At 32.7% G+C, this 9,334-nt stretch overlaps 1 long non-coding RNA gene across 1 annotated transcript; it reads right to left on the bottom strand.

Moving 5' to 3' along the window:
- Positions 1-237: 237 nt before the first annotated feature.
- Positions 238-6,669, bottom strand: LOC137396915 (uncharacterized). Its single transcript, XR_010978656.1, has 3 exons — positions 6,436-6,669; positions 3,730-3,812; positions 238-869 (listed from the first exon to the last, which is right to left on the bottom strand). It is a non-coding gene; the product is annotated as an uncharacterized lncRNA (long non-coding RNA).
- Positions 6,670-9,334: the final 2,665 nt, after the last annotated feature.

Raw genomic sequence — 9,334 nt, 5'->3', positions numbered from 1 at the left:
CTTACTTTTTGCTGATCTTTAGAATCAGAGCCAATAGTATATCATGTATTGAGCAGACATTTTATAAAGAGGTGAAATTTATATTTATAAATTATAAAAATAAATTTATAATTTACATTTATGATTTATAAATTATAGATATAAATTATATAAAATTTTAAATAATTTATAAAATTAAATTTACAAAAAGATGAAATATATATACTACAACTGTTTTATTTAATTATTGCTGTTTTATTTGTAATTGACATTTAGCATTAATAGTAAATGTATAATAAATTATGACATCATACATAATAGTATGCCAAACAGTATTTCATTTCTGTATATATTTTAACTTTCTTGTAACACTATGTACAAATCATTATATTGTTTGTCATAACAATAAATGTTCTAAAGGTCAATCATAAATTATTTGATTTGGATTGCATGTTTGAAATAACCACAAAAGTTCACCAATACAGCGTTATGACCTATTATGTATTTAAATAAAAATGCATTTAGTTTTTCCCATCATTTAGGCAATACACATTCACTGCATTCACATTTACCAAGCTTGCACAGCCCAATTTGACATCCTGCTTGTATCCAGCACGCTATCATACATTGAAGGTCCTTTTGGCAGCTTTCCTTGCATACGCATTGTTTACCTGTAGATGTCAGTCTGCATGTGCCAAATGAATGTCCTTGCGCTTTGCATGCAGAGCTGCAGAAGCTATCACTTGTGCAACTCGGGCAGTCTAAACACTGACATCTATTCCCCTTACAGGAGCCATCACCGCAATGTTGAGTTGCTGAGCATTGCTGTTGACAGGCACTGTCTAGACAAACACTTGTAGTCGCTTTTTGTTCTTGAGCAGTCAAAAAACCTAAAAAAATGTCGAACATATTTTGTGACCTCTGCCCAATAAATCTTTCCTATAACAAGAGCTGCCTCTGTTTGCTCAAAGCCACCCTCAGGACATTAAAAAAAATATTGCTCCTGCAGCGTTTGAACTCGTGTATCTTACTTTTGCAACCCGAGTGCGTGACCTAAAGAGCCAGCTTAGCACACTGCAGCAATGCAGAATAATTGTACACATTGTTATTACACATGATGATGATACTTCGTGGCGCAAAGGACTACTAGAATACTACCCTACAGGATAAATTCATTCGCGGAGTTATATTTCGCGAAAATTGTCTTTTCATGCATATTCGCGGATGAATTTATTCGCGATTGAAAACTGCCGCTCTCTAGGAAAAGCTAACTCTATTGTGCCTAGTAATAGTTATTACAACGCATGCGCACACCGAGTATTCCGGTTTATATTTAGCTTACAACTGCGAGGCGATCGCGCTATTCTACGGTAAACAATTTTTGCTGCGTCCAGAGGTTTTCACGAATATTCATCGCTTTGAAGGCCTCTGATAAGCCAACAACTTGTGGTAAGTAATGAGTTTTTACATTTACTAAGTTAGTTGAATTTTACTTTGGTTCTTCTTCGGTAAAACGCAATACTACCATATTTTTTCCATCCCTACTGCTTCATTATTTGTTTTAGTGTGTGAGAGAGATTTTTCATCATACACCGAAGAACAATGATTGCAAGGGTGATAGAAGTCATTCTTAGAAGATCACCAATCATTCAGGGAGGTCTAGAAATTCAGGTTGAAGTGACCGCAGCTACTTACAAGAAGAATATATCTGTTTTTAAAAAAGGAACAAAAACGCCTTTACGAGCACAAATCTTTGGCCAACCGGCAGAACTTTGCAATAGTAAGCCACGAGGAGAGTTCTGATGATAACTTCCTTACCAGCCATGTAGTAGCGAGAGAATCGCCTTCAACACCTACCCAAGAAAGTGACAGCGACAGATCTGCTATTAGTAAAATAACTAGTCAGAAAGCACCTTTACACGCTAGTATTCACATATCAAGAGTACGTTTAATTTTATTGCTAGACAACCGCCATATGGACTAAACTGTTTATATTTACTCCATTCATTGTTTGTAAAATTTTATTTGTATTTGAAATATTTTATTTGTACACTCAAGTTTGTAATAAATTATAATATATCTATACATGAAATAAAATATATAATTTAATCATGTTTGCTACAGCAATATCAAGGAGTTGTTGTCGATGAAGGGGTCTAGGTTGACTGGTTGCCTCTCTGCCAATATTCCTGTCTTGATGAATATTACTACTTGTCTCTAGTTTTCGTAATCGGAGTAGGTTGTTTCATTCTCAATCTGCAGTAAACACAAAAAAAAGAAAAGATATTAACGAGTGCTGAGGAAGTACAAAAACAATAGCTGAAGTATTTGATGAAAGCGATCAGTTTTTAAACAAAAGAATTAACTAATGCAGTTGATTATGGAAAAACGTATCTGCATTGCAAATCGATTACATACCATAATGTCCAGATCAGAATCATGATCGTCCTTGACTTTGGTATTAGAGATTGATGAAGTTGATTCTAATGTAGAAAGACTAGGAGAGCTTTTTTGCTATGCTGAAGCCATGCCGAATAACTTTTAAAAACTTTGAATAATTTTGTAAAGTTTGGCGCAATGGCAATAAAGCTCGAAGCCTGGCGATGATTTTAAAGAAGTTTTGGAACTTGGCTACGTTTATTACTTCTGTCTCAGGGCTATTTTCGCGATGACGCCATTCTGCATATTTTTTGACAACCTCAAATAATTTTGTAAATAAATGTGATGCATTGCCAATGGTGTTAGCTCAAAGCTTAGGCAATGATTTGAAAAATATTTTGGAACTCAACTATGTTGAGTATTTACATTAAAAATTAGGCTAGCGACTAGTTTTCAATTTGATGCAGTAGTTATTCTCTCTTGTGATTTACAATAGAACTAATTATTCACTGAATTTAATAATTCGCGGGATTGACTGTTCGCGAAATCGCGAATTTTTATGGCCAACGAATATTTTCATCCTGTAGGGTAGTATAACTAAAAGTTGTCGTAACGATCTATTTGATATTGTCGTAACCCCACATTTTGCTAAAAATAATTCTTCTAAAACTAGAAATTCCCCTATCATACAGGCCACGATCAAAGTGATATTGAAAAAAGAAAGGGTACTGATGGTTGAGAAATGCAATACTAGCAGTCAAATAGCAATTTTTATGGCCAACGAATATTTTCATCCTGTAGGGTAGTATAACTAAAAGTTGTCGTAACGATCTATTTGATATTGTCGTAACCCCACATTTTGCTAAAAATAATTCTTCTAAAACTAGAAATTCCCCTATCATACAGGCCACGATCAAAGTGATATTGAAAAAAGAAAGGGTACTGATGGTTGAGAAATGCAATACTAGCAGTCAAATAGCACTGCAGTGCAATAGGAGCACTGCAATGGTAGCTGTAATGTACTTGTAACGGGCAAATTACAAGCAATAAACTAAAGGAGATCGTCGCGCAACTGCTTAATTGCTTACAAAAGTCTCGTCAGCAGCGTAGGACTGTCTTTAAGTAAGGGAAACTTTTTTAATTCTCAGTTTCTCATAAAACTATTGAAAAAAAGTAAATTTTGTTGACTTCAGTTTAATGGCAACAAAGAGTTTTGTAGAGCCAATAATAACGATTATATTAATCAATCGTAGAGCAATTTTGCTTACCAAACGTTGCATATGTAAAGCAGTTAGCCTAGAAGACTTTAGCTTTGCCACACTTTGGTTTTATAAGCGTTAGTAAATAAAGGCAGTCACTTAAGGTACTTACTTGTTATTAAAAAGTAGATGAAAACAACAATCCTTATGTATTTGTCTCTGAACTGCATCATAGGCTCTCAATAGTTTCTGCAGCTGCAATTAATGCTAATTGATGTTGATATATTGCTGATATATTCATCAGAAACTCTAACCATGGTTTTAACAAAATTCATCTTTTAAATAGGCACACAGTACTCCGTCAGGGATGTACTGCGAGCGATCATCAGATGCATCAATAAAGCACAGAAAACGAGTATTCGCGCAAGTATTTTCATGAGGATGGCTAATTGGTACCATCATTAGAGTGTTTGTATACCGAACTATAAATGCTGTGAGTTTGAGTCTTGTTGAAAGCCATGTATATTTTACTTCAACATCCTATTCTGATTTTGAACAGACTGGTACACTAGAGTTTTGTGTTCTATAACAGGTCATAAAATGTAGTAACTATAAGTGGAGTTTTTTTTTAATTGGACAAGTTGGTAGAGAAGTGCAGGAGGTAGCATGCTTGGCTCAATAACGTAAAATCAGAGTTTTATCTCTGTGCATGGCATTCTTTGTTTCTCGCGCTTTTTGTGTAGCTGTGAACAGATGGGAGATAGATAGACAATGTTTTAGTGTAGTAAACGTTTTTAAGCAACGATTTTTTAGATCTAAATATTAAAGGGCTAACAATTGCTTGTAAAAACATATTTTTATGCCGAGTTAAAAAAAGTTTACTTAAAGCTGTTTCCATATCACTTGGTGTCTGCGCAGTATTTTCCTTTTATTTCATTTGCCAATTATTTTTTTCTCCAAACTTGAAGAAAATTATTTTGTCATAAAATCAAGTTAATTGACCAAATATATAATAACTGCTGTAATTTTATACCAGAACAAATTACTCTATTCAAGACCTGTACTAGAATAATAAAAAAGGTAAAAATGCAAACTACAGCTTCCAACATGATTGATCTTATGATAATGCTCCAAGCTGTTTAATATTGTATCTAAAAAGCGATTTCAGTTTTCTAACAGAAATACTGAAAACATCAAAAATGGCTTGAAACTAAACTCAAAAAGTTTTCAACAACCATCTACAATTAGGTTCAAAGCCTATCAATAATTTGAAACTTTTGAGTATCATAAACTTTATCAACTTAACAATGTAGCAGCTAGCAGCATCATTCTCTTTTTTCTAGATAGTTAGATCTAGATTTAATTTGCTATTTATTTTATATGAACCTTTGGCATCTGCCGGAGCTTCTGTTATTATTAATAATTTGTAACTGCGAAATGCGTTGATAGGTTTGCATTAGCTTTTGCCAATCATTTAATAAGCGCACATTTTTGATCTTTATTTTTATTGAACTACACGTTATCAATAAATCACTGGCAAAATATTATTTTATGCTTACAGGGACAGCTAAACATATGTTTTTATAAACTAAAGATTATGGTACAATTGAATTTGATTAGCATAAAAACTAGTACTTGTATTAGGTTATCTTTGCAAAATGTCGTTGCAATAGCTCATTTAAAACAAACAATAAATTTATTAAATCACTTTAACCTGAAAATTATATCTTTAAATTTTTAATTAAGGAAAATTTACTTTTTTACTGTTAAACCTTTCAATTTAGTTAAAAGTTTGGTGTTAGCAGTTTCTTGAAAATCTTGCACGATGTTTACTTAGCTTGGTGAAAGCAGAGGCTGTGTCTGTATTTAAAGGCAATCTTTGATCAACAAAAATTATATGATTCAAGCTGGACATGTCTGAGTTCCGTGACAAAAAACATCAATCACTGAACACATTCCCAGATTTTTAGGATTGAACAACTCTGTTACAAACTTTAAAAACATACTTTCTGTATAACCTAAAAATCAACAGTAAAAGCAAAATGTGATTATGAAAAGTAAGCAATTATTTTATGCCTTACAAAACCATCAGAAGTTTGACTTGCAAATGAGTGACCTATGTTACGGCCTTGCAAAAAGAATTAAATATTTTGATCTTTGTGAAATTTTCATTTAATTTAAAGTATCTAATTATTAGATTCTTCATATATAAAAATTAAAATTAACCGCTTATATTTGAAGTCCAAGTCATGTCCTATTAGCATTTTAGTATTTAATGCTATATTTAGTATAGAGCAATTGAAATTTGCAAGCCAACTTTGACATCAGTAAAATATGTATGCTTTCCTAAAGCATATTGTTTGGTATCCCATATCTTTTCATACTTAAGAGACATTTTCAAGATTATCCCAAGGAATACACATATAAGACAATCTAAAGAAATGGTTAAACTATTTATCTTTAAAGGATTGTAAAAAGTTCCATTAATTTATGTCATTAATTTAAGATTTGGTTGTTAATTAAATATTGATTAAATTAAAAAACAGGTTTGATGTGACTGTTTAAAATGTTTTGTAGTTGTATAAAAATTGTTATATAAAATTTATATATTTTATGTAAGTTATAAAAAATGTCTAAGTTACGTTAGTTAGCACTTCTGTAAGTTTACAATTTGTCTGTGATAAATAATGATACTAATGTTTACCAAACAAACCTAAAAAAGTTTTATAATAAAAGAATAGAAGACAGCAAAGGGTTAATGGCAGAGACATCTAACAAAGGAGCAAGTACCTTCACACTAACTAAAGAATATAAACAGTAATAATTGAGTTTACAATATAACTTTGATTAAAGATTTAATACTCCAAATACTACATACCTTTGGCTTTAAAAGAGTGGCTCCGCGTTTAAAATATGGTATTCCAAGTTAGATTTACTAATGATGACTGACTCAAGACTGCTGAATATTGCTCTACGCAAAACGCCGTATTTGCGCTGACTTCGACGTCTCGAAAAAGAAAGTGATTACACTGACAGCTTTTTCTGAGCATCTTGGTATCCGCAAGTACAGATCATTTTGTTTTGATAGAGTGCCTATTGATCACACACAATAGCCCATGCAAAAGCGTTAAAATCGTTTTTATAAAATTTAATTGCTTAAAAAATAAAACATCTCGTCAGGGAAAAGTTTTTTCCCTGCTTTAAGCACTACTAGTTCTTCAAACAAATGCTTTTCAGTAAACGCTTCAAAAGTTAAAAACCTTCTTAGTTCCTACACATGAGTTCATTGAGGTAACTCAAGTGAGATCAATCAAGCTTTATATTGCTCAAAACCTTTGACTTGTATGACTTTCATGTTTTCTTCACTTTAGCAAATTGAGTAGAACAGAGACAATTAGGTTGTTTGATGGTAACAATTTCTGAAGTGATCCTTGAAGGTAAAGAACCAAATGAAAATATTAACACTTGGTCAGCTTTCTAACTTTAATACATCGTTTTATAATTTCTTTACTTTTATGTTCTTCTAAAACTGCAGCAACAGATATTAACATGTTTGTTTTTGTTTAAAGGTGGCTTTAGAGCATTTTAATATTTAGCCTATTTATATTCATGTTTCATTTTTTCCTATTTTTTGATGTTAGAGGGACAAACAAAAAGCAATTTTGGAAACAACAAAAAAATTACCATGCTGTGTGTGATCTAACGAAATCACTGTTTAATCAAAACATAAACTTAAAACTTCAATAACAGAATTCAATGGTTAGTCATTGCAGAAATGCAAAAATAAATGGTTTTCTGGCTGCCATTGATTGGCTGCCTTTACTTAAAAACTTTTCTCCATACAGTTTTCACACTGCTACCCAACAAGGTAGATAGTTTCAGCAGGTTCTACAAACAGTGAAGAAGCATGCAGGGTGGTTATAAACTCCATATTAACTTTTGAGTATCGGTTATAATAGAATTGCGCTGATTCCATCTTGAAGAGTGCGCTAACAAATAATTCGTTTACACAAATAAAAAACCTTAAAAGTTCATTCATAACAACCAGCTACTCTTAAAAGTTTACGGTTTAAAACCTACTAGAGCAGCTTCTGATTACATGAATAAAAAATTCAATTGAATAATTCTTAAATAATTTTATTTTGTTAACAAATGATTTTAGTATAGATATAGAGTGGCAATTGCTTTGAGTCAATATTTTTTGAGTTGCAAATCATTCTTGCTATTTGTCTGACTCTGAAATGTTGATGTATTTGACAGAACTTACTGAAAAATATTATTGAAACCTCATTTTGTAATGGTATCTGCTGTTGTCAATGCAACAAAAATGTGTATCATCAATAAACCTTTAAAATGAGGTATCCTATAACCAATTACAAAAAAACTGAGTTCATGAAATACCTTGAATGTGAACTTGCACAAAACTTTACCAGGCTTCATCAAAAAGTGTCAAAACTTGTTTCTTACTTGTGACTGTTTTTGAGGTTTAAGGTGATTAGACAGACCAGATGTTTCTAGATTAATACTAACACAATGTGATAGCGGTTAATGACGCAGCTAAAATAGTGAGCTCAGCTGCAAAAGAGTGTTTATAGTTGCAAAGGGAACAACGGAATTTTGCAATGTTGCAACTTGAACGCAATACCAACTCTTGTAAAGGTATTGTGCCACCCTTACTTTCCTCCACCAGTACAAGACTCGGTGCATGAGTTTATACATGTATTGCTGCTTCGTTCATAAGATTACACGAATAGTAAAACACATGCAATAAACAGGCCTAGAACAGCTCTGCTCTCTACCGCAAATTTTCAGACTTACATAGCGGGAAGGCCGCACCTCTTGTTCTACTTGGCTGGGTTTGACCCGGCTCTGCCGGCTTTGCCTTGGCTCTACTCAGCTCGGCTCGGCTCGGCTTGGCTCTGACTGGCTAAACCCTCACCTTGTTACGGTATTCTGCCTGACTGAGCACAGCCTGGCTCGGCTTAGCTCAGCTTTAGGCTCAGCTCTCAGTGGGTCACATTCCACAACACTATTAACTATAGTAATGATAGCAACTGGTGATGTCATTTAGCGCGTATATTTCTTCTGAGAATTTTAACACCTGCTAATTTTTGTCAATTTCAATCTTGAAACATATTGTCAACTAAATCACCTCAAACATAAAAGCATGTGCAAAAGATAGAAACATAACAATTCCTTCTGATAAAATTGTGATAAGATTTTGAGCAACTAAAAATGCTGCAGTTTACATTTAGATAAATGTAAATGTGCTGATTAAAATCTACTAGCTTCACTGATTTTTTCATATCAACTGTCAAAAGAGTATCTGTCAATAGAAAATCACGCAATATTAATTGGTGTACAAGAGAGACCATTTCTTGTAAACAGCAACCACATAAAAGAGATTGTAATAAAAACACATCTGTGATAGTAATATCTTCTCATTGCAAGGCTTATTTTTGTTAAATTGTTCATTCAAAACATTTGCCAAGTTTTTTTCTAAAGTCCATCAAACAATTAAGAGAAGCAGGCGGCAGCTAAAATCTTACTCATCAATAAATTTGGTTCATAAACAAAGTTTAAATCAAATGGAAGTGCAAGTTATCGTCATATTCCCATGTACATGGTTTATAATTGTGTTTCATCGCATTTAAACGATAAAAGATTTTGTGCTTTTGTTTGTATCTCTAAACTGTATTCAATCTTTAAGTTTTATTTTTATGCTTCAATTTTAATTATTTTCATTTCATCGGCATGCCTTTAGCATAATCTAAAAA

Source organism: Watersipora subatra, chromosome 5, assembly GCF_963576615.1.
Source record: "Watersipora subatra chromosome 5, tzWatSuba1.1, whole genome shotgun sequence".
NCBI lineage: Eukaryota > Metazoa > Bryozoa > Gymnolaemata > Cheilostomatida > Watersiporidae > Watersipora > Watersipora subatra.
Note: the sequence above shows the minus strand (reverse complement) of the source record. Positions and strands in the feature narration are given on the sequence as shown.